At 39.6% G+C, this 14821-nt stretch overlaps 1 long non-coding RNA gene across 3 annotated transcripts in view; it reads right to left on the bottom strand.

Annotated features, from left to right (window-relative positions):
* Positions 1-14821, bottom strand: part of LOC116486820 — a 30882-nt gene that overhangs the window by 4264 nt on the left and 11797 nt on the right. The window contains exons 2-4 of one of the 3 annotated variants that reach the window (XR_004253001.1): positions 9374-9429; positions 7090-7174; positions 5381-5621 (exon numbers count right to left, since the gene is read on the bottom strand). This is a non-coding gene — a long non-coding RNA (uncharacterized LOC116486820). Of the gene's footprint in view, positions 1-5380; positions 5622-7055; positions 7175-9373; positions 9430-14821 lie in introns of those variants that run through there. The other 2 variants (XR_004252999.1, XR_004253000.1) reach the window with 2 other exon arrangements.

The following is a 14821-nucleotide window of genomic DNA, read 5'->3' as shown; positions in this document are numbered from 1 at the left end:
CATCAGCATTGTTCCAGCTCTCTCTGTGTCACTAGCAGATGATTGTACGGTACTGGCCTGTTTATGTTTTAGAGCCTCTGTTCCCATATGGTATGTACCTGGAGCTTCTCTGACTACAGAAAATTAGTAGCAGGAGAAGCTTCACCATGTTGTAGAGGGATTGTAAAAGAGCAAAAGGTGTTCTGTACCTTTTAAGCCAGTTTTATTGAACACTTCTAGATTGCAGGAAATTTTATAAACCTAACAGAGCTCAGAGGAAAAGAGGAATGGTACAATGCCATACAGTAAAATGCTTTGCTGTTTTAGACTATGATAGTTCATCCTTTTCTGTAACAGAAACATAACTTTTAAAAATGTTAGTGCCATTTGAAAATTGCTTATTGCTGAGCTCTAATAATAACTTTTATTTAGAGTGTCATTTTACTCACTGTATTAGGGTCTTGTTCTCAGCTATAACTTCCAAGACCTAATTTAACATTAACAAAATAATATTTAAATCAAAAAAAAATTTTTTTTTTGAACTGAGATTAGAGCAATTCTATAGAACACTTCTATCTTCTGCAAACTCTTTGCCTCAGTGCCAGGTAATATATTTCTCCTGCTGATGAGAATACTCACATGGTTCTACTAAGCTATATGTGGCACATACATTGGCAGTATTTCTTTCCCACATCCATACTTATAAAAAATCTTTACAAAATGCTAATATAATCTGAACCATTGGGAAGGAAGCATCAAACAAAGAAACGATTTTACACACTGCCAATTCTTCTTTTGGTTTTCTGTTGACTTTATTTATTTTTTTTTAATGTTCCATTTTAACACCTGTTTTTTTTAATCTGGGTTTAATCTGGCATTTTGTTGCCATTATTACTGTTTGGAGAAAGACAAGAGGACAGAGAAAGACTCGATGAAAGAGAAGATTTACAACATCTTTTTCCTCCTTAGTTACATCCATATAATTATAGCAAAGCAGTGAGTTGGTACCACTTTGCCATGCACCTGAAGCATTTTTTGCATGACAGTGCACTGATAGTTTAGTAACACAGCCCCTACTGTGACTGACAGTTGGTTTTGGACTAAATCACATACATTTGAATAGGAGATGGTGGTTATTGGCTAGTTCAGCCAAAGTCTATTTGGCAGAGTCTATTAACCTTCATGAAGCTCTGTATTATTGCACAGTTCCATGTGATGCTACTGTCTGCAGCACAGGTTTACCTTTAGTTTGGCTACAAAGAGTAGCCAAAGGCAGTGCTAGAGAATCACTGAAAAAGTTTTCTTTAGCTCCAATGAAGATTGCAGGTATGCCAGACACATCGATATGGCAGATGACCTGACAGAACAGGTAGTTAAAACAGTTTCTAAAATTCAGCCGTAGGAAAGTTGTTCCTGGGGCTGAAAAGCTCAAACATCAGCTCACTCAAGATAAAATTATTTTGGAGCATTGTTTCTATATTTAACATCTTGGGAAGGCAAAATGAGTAAATTAATACTGTTACTTCAGCCCTTTCATCTGTTTTATTTAACATTTTCCAAGAACCTGTTCAATGCCATCTGAATTTGTAAATTACTGAAATGGAAGGCATTAAGACTGTTGATTGGAAAAGGAGCAAATACTGTATTTCTATTAAAGAAGCCAAATCTGAAGGTGATCCAAGAAATTGGATTAATATAGGCTTCAGCCCAGAATCACAGATAAGTCTAGTCATCAATCACCAGGGAGAGAAAATAAAATAGGAGGGTGAGGAGAGACTGTGTAGAAACATAAATCCTGCCATGTGACCTCTGACAGCAGAGCCCAGCACTGATAGGTGCTGCATGAGCATTCCAAACCAAGTTAGTAAGTTAGTGCTCTTCTTGAGGGTACCAGGACTGCAAGATAGAGCTCCCAGATGATCTGGGATCCTGGGGAGACCCTGGAGAGAAAAGAGACTTTCAAACCACCTCTATAGGAATGCTTTACTCCAGGCATGTAGACCACCTGCAATTCAAAGTAATTAAAAGTAGGAGCCCGGAGTTCAATTACTTTGTTCAGAATTAAGCATCAAGTGTTTGGAGTAATTTAGAGTGGCCAAGACATCAGCCAAAGGTTGACAGGTATAACACTGGCATTACAGGATAACCATGTCCTTATGAAGCAGGAATTTGCAGGCCAGGCAGGGGATATGAGGGTGTCTCAAATGACGCCAGACTCCTATGTCCAGGTAACTGATCTGAGACCCTAATTTCTCTGTATAGCCCACAGGAAGAAATAGGCACTTGAATGGGTTTGTTCAGGACACTGAAGTTAGAGTATGATGGATTGCAGCCCACAAAGCATTTCCAGAGGCAGCAAGCCTTGCTTGCTTATCCTTGTATATACACATTCTCCTTTGTGCTAGTGACCTGTTACACCTACCATCAAGAGCAAGATGGAACATGTCTGCTTTTGGGGACTGGCACAGTCCTTTTCCTTCTGCTATCACCTGTTCTTCTCAAGGGGGGAACTTGATTGAAGTGGGGCAATGACCAAATGGCACCTGATGCTAAACCCACAGCTTCAGACTGTCTTAATCCAAGTTGGTGTTTCTTCTCTCTCCAGTTTAGCCTCTCTCTGACTGCTTTTTTAGTGAAAAGGGAACACCTGTCATATGTGGCATCCAGCAGGTTCAAATGTCTGATCTGAATGAAACATAGGGTTTGCAACACGAGTGTCTGTTCTCCATCTGAGTGTCCTAATAACCTCTTGGTTACTGGTTTCTCTAGAGTTGCCTTAAAACACTTGTTTCATCGTGATATAAGGAGGGAAATTTCTGAATTTTTGGCAGGATAGTAAAACCACCCAGCTACAGTCTCAAGGCATGCACCCTCTCTCCATGGGAGGCAAGCAATCACACTCCATACTATTCCCTCAGGTACTGGCCCAGCTCCACGGCTGATAAAGAAGGATAATAGGTCTATGGCCCCACCTCCTTCCTTTACCTTTTTGACATCCTGCTCCCCAAATCTGAGTGACAACAAAGGCTATTGCCGCAGTTCCCGGGCTGCCTAGGACACCCACAAGGCAGCCTGTCAGGTCCTGCATGGATGCCAGGGCTCGACTGGGAGTAGAACCTCTGCAACACGAACAGTTTTGAAGCCTTAGAAGCATTTTCTTTCATTTCCAGATACCAGCAGCATCACCCTGGTTTATCTGAATTACTCCAGGGTCCAAAGTTCCCTGCCTACGCTGCTGTCCTAACCTCTGTGAAATGTCCCCTACGGGTACATGCCAAACATCACCTGTTGGAGGGGCAGGAAGGATGGGGAAATTAGGCAGACATTGAGAAGACTCAAGCAAAGCAGAAAGATAATGACTGCTCCAGCCAGTGCTGGCAATCGCTGTGCAAACTTCCCCGCACAGCAGTGCCAACGCAGCTCGCTCCTGACTGCGACACACCTGCTTGCTGAGAACTGTATATCTCTGTGCCAGGGCTGCCCACCTCACCGAGTGCCTGCGACTGCACTGCTCTGTACTCCCAGACAATGCCTGCAGTGGAGGGGAATCAAACAAAACCCTTCACTTTTAAAAGCAAACAGCCAAATTCAGACCTCTAGCTCCAAACAATGGTGTGGTAACCCACTCTTTCACATCTCTGCTGTGTGTATACATGCTGTATACCAAAGCAGGAAGTCACACTTTTCTGTCTGTAGAATCCTCTGTGTGATTTACAAAACATCGCTGAGCTCGTTTTAGGAGAATTCATTGCTGGAAAATGATTTTCAGTTATTGTTTTATTAATCAGCACATGCCAAATCATATCTGCAGAAGAAAAAAAAAAAAAAACAACAAAAAAAAAAAAACAGACACTGAAAGAAACCCAAACAAAAATAATAGAACAATTATTGCTTGAAGATTTTGATTGCCTATAAATTATAACTCTATTCAGCTCCATGACAATTTATGTTTTCATTTATGAAACCATTCTTGTTATTAACTTTCAGTCTTGTTTACTGGGGGAAGCAGGAATACACCAAGCAGGCAAATCATTTTAAACTATGTCCTGAAAACCTAGGGTTATGGCACATGGGACACATTTATTACCACTGTTTTAAAGCACACGATAAGTTTAAAATGGAGCCCTATTTCAAAAGACAGGGGTTGGTCAGGACAAGGCAACTTACCAAGACCACAGTTCCTAATGCAAAAGTGTCAATGTGCTTGGTATATTCATAATGTGTTTATTCTCATTACAGTTTTCAATTTGTCAGTGTTTTACTGGCATGCAACCACAGAGCATAGACTGCTATTGCTGGTTAACCTTGTTATTGCAGACAAGTTACAAGTCCTGACAAGAGTTTGATAACTGTGCCTACTTATTTTAAGCCATACATGAGGAAAGGGTAGGAGGTTCAAAGTAAGTTATGCTTTCCTGTGTGAGTCCCCATATGATCACTCAAAGTTACTGTAAATATAAAAGCAGAAGTGCCTGATTGCCATTTTGTCACTATGACACTAGGCAAGAAGGTAATAAAAAAATAAATATATATAGAAATAAAAAGCAGAATCAAACACAAGGATGAAGTTATAAAAATGTAAAACCCTGGAGCCTCAATCCTCTAAAGCAAATGTGTGGATTTAGCCACCTGCACAGGTGTTTTCAGGATCAAGGACTCATTCATTTGCAAATAATCTTTCCTGGAATCTATATCCCAGAAGAAACAGTGGCCAAACAGGTAAATAGTGGAAATTAGCATTTCTTATGGAAAAAAATATGTTTTTCTCCTCCTCCTCTTGACATGTTTACAGTCTATTCACCCATCTCAGCCCCTTGTTATATCCTGTTGTACACTTTGATTATAAACTTGCTGGGTCAGAATAATTTTTTTCCTAGTAATTTAACAAAAACAAAACAGCTTGCAAAGAAACATCATACAGCCCTGATCCTTGACTGAGGCCACAAATCACTTTTGGAATGTAAATACAATCTTACTGTTTGACCAAATGCTCCACAACAGTTAAATAACAATAACGTGCTGGAGGAAAAGAAGAAATGAAATGTTTAGGCAAATCCTGGATGCTGTTTCATGGATCATGGTAAATGGGATAATGCTCTAAAAGCATCCCCCAAAAGAGACACCTAAATATACATGTTTAGATATTCAGGCCATGTGCTGTTCTTTTAAAGTGAGAGTTGTGCAACCCTAAAATTAGAGGATTCACTTCCTATTTACAGCTTGCAATCTAAATTAGAAATTCACCAAAGACTGCCCCCCCCCCCCCAAAAAAAAAAAAAAAAAAAAAAAAAAAGCTTAAAAAATAAATAAAGGGAAAGTCATTGATCTTTAACAAGCATCTGCCAGTGGCTATTTGCACATCAATTCTGATTGTTGTCCTCCTGTGGAGAGAAATGGTGCTGCCCCTTGTATGCCTTTGGTTTGAGCAGAACTTCCTTATCATTAAGGTCCATTAGTGTTCATTAGTGTTGCTACAATATGAGCAGCCAGCATATGGGAGGCAGAGCAGAGACAGGTAAAATTCCTTTCCCAAACAGCATCTGACACGGCTTGGAAATCTTGCTTCTTCAATCTAGGAGCATGTTGCTTCTGAAAAATGCAGTACCTTCCACATAGCTTTCCGTCAGTTGAAGTCTATTTTACTAAAAGTTTTGAAATAAAAAAAGGTTAGCAGGTTTAGCAGCTAAACTCAGAGAGCTGTGAACATGCCCTAAAAGTAAGAAAGTCCTTTACTCATTCATCTTTTAATGTTTCCTCAAATTAGATGGAGAGAAAAGATAGTTACAGGCTTCACCCTCACCCTTCTCCACCCTACCATTTAACCACAGAAAAGACTGATTTACAACAACAGTAACTTCTGTACTATCAGACATCTACAAGTTTTTCAGTCTTCAATTTTACCTTACGTGAGTAGATACTTCAGACTTAACATGCTTCAAAAAGAGCCATTTTAATGAAGTACTTTTAATGTGACTACACTTCTGAGAACACAGAGTTCTTGCACAGGTGTTTCCAAGTGAAATATATTTCTGAGCCAGTTATTTTCTCTTCTGAAATCTGTTTTGACCCAAGTTTTGTTAAAATAAATAATTAAATAAATAAATTCAAAAGTGTTCATTTCTGTTCTTGCTGTTTGCATTCCTATGCATTGGGATACTCTAGAGTAGAAACCTCATACATAATTTCACAAAATGTAAAGGTGGAACACCTATTCTTCTAATAAATTGTTTATTTAGGAAAACCTCCCCTTTTAAGCACAAGCTCTCTGGTGCCAATTTTGCCACCTTGGTAAATATTTATACATGAATCACAAGCCTCTAAAGAAACGTTTTGGATTAGGAGCCTGACTGAAACACGGCTAGTAATAAGCACATTCATGTTTCACTTGCTGACCTTGTATCTGCTACTTTTATGGGAAAATCAAATGCTTTTCATTATTACATTCAATTTCTGTCCTATATTTCAAACCACTTTTAAACTCTGCTTCTTGAGGTTCATGCTGATGTGTAAACAGAACGTTTCTTTATGAATCATACAGAGATGTCAGCACCTTGGGTCTTGGGTAAAGTTCACAAACTTGATAAACCTAAACCTTAAGGGACTTTTTGTTAGGTCTGTGAGAGCGAAGTGGCACATTTAAATTGATTCTGTTTATACATAATGGGTAAAGGAGACTTATTTTTATACCTTGATACACCTCAGTATCAGAAGGTGAAACATCAAGGGTACTGAGGAATCAACAGGGTTGTTGTCATTCAGCCAGAATAAATGTGGTTCATTGTACAAGAAAGGCCATGCCAGAGTTAATTCAATTTTTAGCTCCATGGTTCTCTCCACACAGTGATGTTCCATAGACAGCCTGTGTAACTGTCATTGGGCCAGTGACATGACAACATGCTGTTTTGGAAAAATATTGTAGTTTAATTAAAGTGTTTTTAAAAAATAAAATAAAATAAAATAAAATAAAATAAAATAAAATAAAATAAAATAAAATAAAATAAAATAAAATAAAATAAAATAAAATAAAATAAAATAAAATAAATAAAGTAATGAGCAGAACTTAAGGATTGACTTACAGACCCAACATCCATGTGATTCTTGTCCACTTACTTCACTTCATCCATTCATTGAAAATGCAGATCATATCTCAGCCTGTCTCTGCCCAGGATCAAAACAAGAAATCTTGATACTTTATCTGACATCCAAGAAAATAAATAAATAAATAAATAGTAATGAAGACTCCATTGTAATCCTTTTATTCTCTTCAGGAGGTTGAGATCGTATACACCAATTCCAATCCCCCCAGTGCAACTGGAGGTGTCAGGTTGATTGCTTTGCATATCTCTGCAAATGAATGTTGGGGACATGAATAAAACAAAAATTGCATTCTGAAAATGAGACAGAAATGTGGGGAATATGCTGCAAAGAAGGGCATTTTCCCTCAGACATGCAAAGTTAAAAATATAGTAGTTACTATCGTGCAGGTCTGTACAATATCCAGACTTTTCAGGTCTCAGAATATTACACTTCCCTTACCTATAGCAGAACAAAGAGAAACAAGATTTAAAACAAAGAAAAGCATTTATTCCTTTTTTTTATTATTATTTTTATTTTTTCCAGGTTTTATATTTGGAAAGATGTGACAGAGAAACCCTAAAGTTAAGGGGAAACAAGACCAGAGAAATAATGTCTTAATAATTAACATCCTTACTTCTACAGTCTCGGTGGCTGATGGCTCCTTATACTAAAGTGATTGGACACGACAGAGAAGGGTTTGAGTGGACATTAATACACAGTTACACAGTAAAAAGATGAGTTATATTCCCATCAGTGTGTGACCTGCTAACATGATTTTAAACACCACTACTCTCACCTAAAATGAGTGTTCAAACACAGTGATTAGCCTGGATTGTAGCATAGCTCATTTTCCTAGAGTTAACAATCAGGACTGCAGCAAGAAAGAAAACAAAACAAAACAAAACAAAACAAAAACAAACAAACAAAAAAAAAAACCTAAGTGTGAACTAATATGGGAATACCTCCACAGCTTGTGGACAGACTTCCCCATTTAATATAAAGGCATTAACTGTGACATCCTCTCGTGGTACTTGAAAGAGTAACAAGATTACTCTCAGCAACATCACTGACAAGAAAGTGTGCACAAACAGGCTGATTATCAAAATCAGCACAAATATTTTATTTTCCTGACTGAAAATAGTTGAAAGCAAGAGGAACGAGTATCTGGTGCCAAAAATAGAAATGGTATCACTCCAGCATGGGATTTTCCAGCCAGCTTTCAAATTTGAGCCCAAACATTATTAACAGTTCTAAAAAAAAAAAAAAAAAAAAAAACAAACAAACAAAAAAAAAACCTTCAGTAACAACTTAAAAAAAAATAATTAAATGCTTTGGCAATTACTGTTTCTGTCCAGATCACAAAGAAGAAGTATCAGAATGCAAAGGGAAAGGTCTGGCAGCCCTGCTGAGCAAGCTATAAAAACAACAAGTTCCAGAAGCCTCACAAAAACAAACAACCCCTCCCAACCCGGTTTGGTTTTATGTTTTTCCCCAGAAAGTAGGAAGAGTATTCAAATATTGAACAGATTATCCCAACAGAATTAGAGTAATTCTTAATACTGATTATTAGAATATTATTTATGCCTGCTGGCTGAATGTGTCATCTCAAACTCAGAGAAATCAAAGGCACCTTAAAGCAAACTTCCCCTCCCTGTTTTCTAGGGAGAGTTGGAAGAGCCTCTTGTGGCAGGAGATGAGATGGTGATGCCTACAATGTGCTGTGTGGCTGCAGGAGTGAGACGGGGTCCCAGGAGGTTGCACAGATATCTCCACTGCCCTGTTACAGAGATTCACCTCCTGACTGTGCCTGGCCAGTGGGATGAGACAGCACAAGGGGAATTTGCAAGGGGGGATTTTGCCAGTGGCCAAGCTGGTGGTCTGGTCCGAAGCACAGCATGTCCTTCGTGGGTTGAATGTCAGGGGAAGGCAGCAGGAGTCTGGTGCTGTTGGCCACACAGTTCCACACAGACCAGCAGGGGTGGCCAGGCAGCTGCTTGTCACCATTGTCCACAGAGAGGAGAGATGGAGGAAGTGTCCTGAGCAGTGCTGGGGTAAGATTTGAGACTGGAGCAGGGGCTGAGGCTCTGGAGGCACAGAGAGGCACAGGTGTCCGCAGCCGGAGTGCCGGAGGGAGGGTCACCTCGCCAGCGTGGGCCCAGATGGCACTGCACATGGCTCACCCCTTTCCGGAGCCGTGTCCACTGAGGCAGCACCTAAGGTCACAGCAAGGCTTGGCAGAGACCTTCTAGAGCTCCCCCTCCCCTGCAGTCACTTGGATTTGGAAGGGCGGCAGGTCTGCAAATGACAAACTACTTACCCACGATCTGGGGAGTGTTTCCTGGTGACCTTGCAGAGGACAGTTCCCACCAGCACCTATGGACAACAACAGAAAAAAAAATGAAAAAATATGTACATATATATATGTACATCTCTATATATATATATATATAAACATAGTTCTGCTCCTTCACATATACTGCAATTACAGGACCATGGTCGGTCAGTCCCTGCCTGACCAGTCAGGCCACCTCAGCATTGCTCAACTTGAGATATATACCCAGAGCTGTCGGGAAACTTTGGATCCACTCTGAGAGGTGTAAACTCTCACCAGTCAGGCTCTGTGCACCAGGCATGGAGATAGCTCTAGTACTTGTCAGAAGGCCTTGGCCTGTGGATATAACGGCTGGTCAGCCTGCTTTGGTGCTCCCAACTAGTGCTTCTTACCTCATGCTCAAACACTGCGTTCCCCCCCACTGCCTTCTCCAGCTGTGCAAGTTGCCATATGCAACAAAATGCATGCGCAGGAGCACACTGGAGGCCAGGCCTACCAGTGCTGCGCCACAAGTGGGACCAAGCGTTGGAAGGGCTTAGTCAGGGTCCAGGCTCCAGGGGCCACACTGGGACCCTCCAGGCATACTGTAAGAGTACCCCTGTCATGAGGATAGGACAGGGTTAGAGGAGAATAGATTCTGGCTGGGTTACCCATACTTAAGGAATCCCAGAGAGTGATATAAAGTAGTAGCACATTCAAACTCCCACCCAGGATCACAAACTCCACGAGTCTTGTGACTTATACTGACTTATTTTAATAAAATAAATAAATAAATAAATAAATAAGCATGAAAACATGACCCAAATATAATCAATACAGTTACAACTGTACTTCACTCATCCTGAAGCAAGAGGGAGAGTGGACTGCATCTCAGTAAAGTATTTAAAGTATTAATATAATGGGACGGGTACCAGCTCAGCTAATAAAACACTCCTCTTTCTTGCCCTTGTGTTTAATTTGCTGTTGCAGCATATGCCAAAAGTTTAGCATCTCAGCTCACTTAAGGAGTTATGACCCAGCATCATACTGGTGCCATCATATTCCAAAAGATTGAACATAGCTGTTAATTACAGCTTCCCAGCAGCTCCAGAGAGGGAACACCACAAACTGTTTAGTAAGCAGTGTACCTGCACTGAATAAAGACAAAAGCTCAATTTGAAATATTTGAGAGTAACTTTTAAATCAAAAGAAATGGTGTGAATTCTTATTACATACACTTCCACAAAAGCCTTTTTTGCTATTACCATGTACCATGTACCCTGGGATAAATGTGTGGTTTACAGCATCTACATTACAATGTATACCTTTTAGCACTTACACTTTATGCTGTAACACATGCACAGACACTTTTTTTTTTCTCCTCAATCTTCTTTTGGATATGATTTCTTAAGCCTTGTCTACATGGAGGAAGTTAAGCAGCACAGCAGTTCTGGGATAACTACTCTCTGATAGCTCCCTGTGGACACTTCATTGCAATAAAAAAAAAAACAGACTTTATTCGGGAATAATTACTCTGCATTGTGAGTGGAATAATTATTCTAGAATAAAAATCAACCTAATTCCAAGACAAAGTGTATACATCTATGTAAGAGTTTTGACTGTTTGGATTTTGTTGGTTTTGCTGGGTTTTGTTTTTGTTTTTACCCCAGAATATGAGTACATGCTAGAATATCTGGATTATTTTTTTTCCTGGAATGGCTATGTTAGGCCATTTTTCCTTATAGATGAAGTTATAACATTGAGTTAAATAAGATGCCTGTCACCTGGACTCTCATTAGTTTGAAGTTCAGTTTTTCTCAGTCCAAAATATTTGTTTTGGCAGCCAATAACAGCCTGATGGGCCTTTCATTAACATAGTTTTTTTTCCATTCTTTGGTAACAGGGGATTTGTCCTCCTCTGTGTATTCTTCAAATAGAAAATGTGTAGCTGAAAGACAAAGTGTTACAGACTTGGTTTTGTGAGATCATGCTGGAAAATATCTTCTTTTCAGTACATTTCTAGCAAAAGAGGGCAATTGTCTCTGCCCCATAAATCCAGAAGAATCAAATTGTAATTGGCAAGCTTGTATTTAATAGTGTTTTGTCCCTCCTCTCTCCCTAAATGCAACTGGCTGTTTATTTCAAGCAGCTAGGTAATAGAAATCAGAGAAGGCCATGATGGTTTTCCTGTTAAGCAAAGCTGAAATAGCTCTCCACCTGGCCAAGATGCAGGCCAACCACAGGCATCTCTCCTGATCTTTTGTCACTGATCTTCCTCCAAGTTCACTCAAGCATCCCTTACCTCCTGTATTTATGACCTCTCCTGCCTTTGTATTTTAACTGGCTCTGCTCTTAGGCTGTGGGTGGAGTGAAATGTGTAAAACCACCTGCTCATGATGCTGTGTTTCCATTAAGCTTCAGAAAAAAAGGTTTATTCAGTAATTAAAAACTCTTTTTTGCCTTTAGATGTGTCTAAGCATTTCTAACAGAAATGTAAGTCACGCAAACAAATTCATTCCTCATTCATCTTCTTGGCCCGCCTTTCCATTTAAAGACCTGTAATTCTGTTTGTAGATGATCTTCAGGGTCCTTAGTCCTTTCATAATACGTCCTTTCATTTCCCTCCTTACCCTTTAGCATTTTTAAGATCTGGCAGCAAAGACTGTTTCAGATACATACTGTGCTCATGATACTAATAGTGTTTAATGCATAGTCTAGTGGAGATATTTGAAGTATCACATGAACCATAAAGAGTTAAATTCAACTGACTTCAGTCAAATCAGCTTTATGTGCAGATAAATTGCCAGGCAAAGAGCAAAATGCAAATATTGCTCCTGATTTTGTGTACACCAGCATTTTTGGTAATTTTTAAACATTCTATATTATCTTTTAAACAACAGATGGTGTTAATAAAATTATAAACCACACCCCATAAAATGCCGAACAGCAATAGCATTTACCATGGAAATAATACAAGGTATAATATTTCTGTGTTTATGAAAAGCTAAGCACGAAAAACATTCACGTTGCAAAAGATAAGACCCAAAATACTCCTTTTCATTTCTTGTTAATGCAGCTTCAGCATTTTAATTAGTATCAATTACTGTGAATACAGTTTTGGATGTGTTTTAACTTGTTCAAAAGTTTCAAAAAAGAAAGGTTTTATTTGTTTTGTATTAGTCTCTCTCACTGCAAGTTCAGATGTGCAATGCAAAAATAATCTGCTCTAAGAAATGGAGTTTGCTTTGAATCAGTTAAAATGAAAGAGATGGATGACATGTTAAGTTTTCTGTGAGCTCTGAGTATTAAATTACTTAATAAAGAAAAGGTAAATTTGGCAACACTGGGTAAGTAATCAGAAAGTAATGAAAACACTCTTAAATAGGTGACAAGTCAAAGCTCTATCAAGGTCCAATTCTTTTTTTCAGGAAAACTCACAATAACTTTGATCGAAGCAAGAGCTTTTGGTACATCCAGAGACGAAAAAGAATAAAGACTAGTTAATGTAGAGATCTTTATTCCGCTGACATTTTTCAAAAGTTTATAAACTACATGGAAACAGACTGGCTTTCCCCTTCAGATTAAACTTGCAGTCTGAATATCACTCCACAAGAACACTACAGTAGTTTCTCAGCCACAGTATAGAGACATATGGACAAAACAAGTGTCTTCTGTACACGCAAGAGAATGCCACCAAGCCTGTCATCACTTGGGTCATTCAGCACTTCCTCTGCCTATTTTGAGCCCAGCCTGCTGCCTTATCACATTATGCTGGAAGGAGAATCTGTTTCTTCTCTCCTCATTCTATCCTTTTGATATTCATAAGTCAGTCCTCTTTCCCCCAAGAAGCCCAACAGTCATGGCAGTTCAGCTACTTATCCAAAATAAACGAAAGTAAAGTGTGTTTGTTAGAGAGCAAGGAAAGAAGTGTTGTATGGAGAACCTGAGCATAGCTAGACTACAGCACAGTAAGTGTGAACCCAGTCAGACTGTACTCTTAATTATGGAAAGTAGTGATTATGCAGGATGAAAGTCCCGTCTCAGCCAACTGCTGCCAGGTCTACCTGTCTTAAGGTGTTCCAGCAAGGTGTGTGGCTAAATCTTCATAGCTCCACCCTCCTTTCATAGTCTCCTGTGGCATGTGTGCGTCTTCATTTTATAGTCTTCAGGGCTAGTCCTCTGAGTTCAGTTTATATGAGTCAAGAGACTCACGCTGGCGTTACCGAGATCAGAATCTAGCCATTTGTATGTCTGAGCACATATTCTCCTTGAAACAAGTTTGTGGTAGTATATTCAGGAATGTTTCGCACTCGGGTTCAGATCTGGTTCCAGCTGGAGTTCCCTTGTAATGTTCCAAATCTCATTAAGTTAATGAGAGTTTTTTTTCCAGCAATTTCAACGGGATTCCCTGTTTCTGTGCCCACATCCTCAGCTCAGCAAGGCACATGGGAAGCCAGGGCGAGTTCCAGGAACAGAAGGCCATGCTCCATCCCAGCCTCTCTCCTTGAAGCAGAACACTGAAAGAGGGTACCAGAGCAAACATGCCAGACAGAGGTGGCTGGTAGCCACTCTTGCCTGCCTCCCCTATGCCTAGAAGATCACAGTTTCCCAGTCTCCCTATTTTCTCTGTGTACTGGTGTGGTCAAAGATCTGGATTTATGTTACACACAGAAAGTTTTTACAAGTAAACAAAGGAAAATAAATGAAGATTTGTGTGTGTTACCAAGCTTGGACAGTGCACATTGACATTGCAGAGGTGGGCTGTAGTGTAACCTCCACCTACAAGTCAATTTCAACTACTTAACAAGTGTATTTTTCCTTTCCATGTATATTACCAAACTGAATTGTCACATCTGGCTGCCTTGCTGACCACCCCCATCCCCCTCAAAAAAGCAATCTCAGGGTGGTGAGGCACTGGCACAGGTTGCTCAGAGAAGTAGTGGATGCCCCATCCCTATAAGTCTTCAAGGCCAGGCTTTGAGCAGCCTGGTCTAGTGGGCGGTCCCTGCCCATGGAAGGGGACTGGAACCAGGTGGTCTTTCAACCTGAGCCATTTTATGATTCTATGAAAAGAGATTCGCCTCAGTTGAACTGAGGGATGGCTATAAACCTTACACAGCTGGTGACAAAGCTTACTTATTTTCATGGAAAGAAGACTCCAGCAATCAGGACAGTCAAACCAGTACCTTTAATGAGAACTAGATTCACCCACACAAACAAGCTGTATGGACTCAGAGATACGTATCTTCTCATATCCAAATCATATACTTCCTATTAGCACTACAGTTATTATACAGACTCACTAAGAGAAGTCTATCTTCCTAAATATTTATTTAGTGTTGATAGAATTGCTTACAAAACCTCTCTCTCATTCTGAGAATCTCTTACAAGACTCCCTTGTTCCCAAGTTCATTATAGCTACGTATATTATTACTGTAAATCTTTCTAATGCCT

This window comes from Aythya fuligula, chromosome 2 (assembly GCF_009819795.1).
Source record: "Aythya fuligula isolate bAytFul2 chromosome 2, bAytFul2.pri, whole genome shotgun sequence".
Lineage (NCBI taxonomy): Eukaryota > Metazoa > Chordata > Aves > Anseriformes > Anatidae > Aythya > Aythya fuligula.
This window is presented reverse-complemented; position numbering and strand designations above follow the sequence as displayed.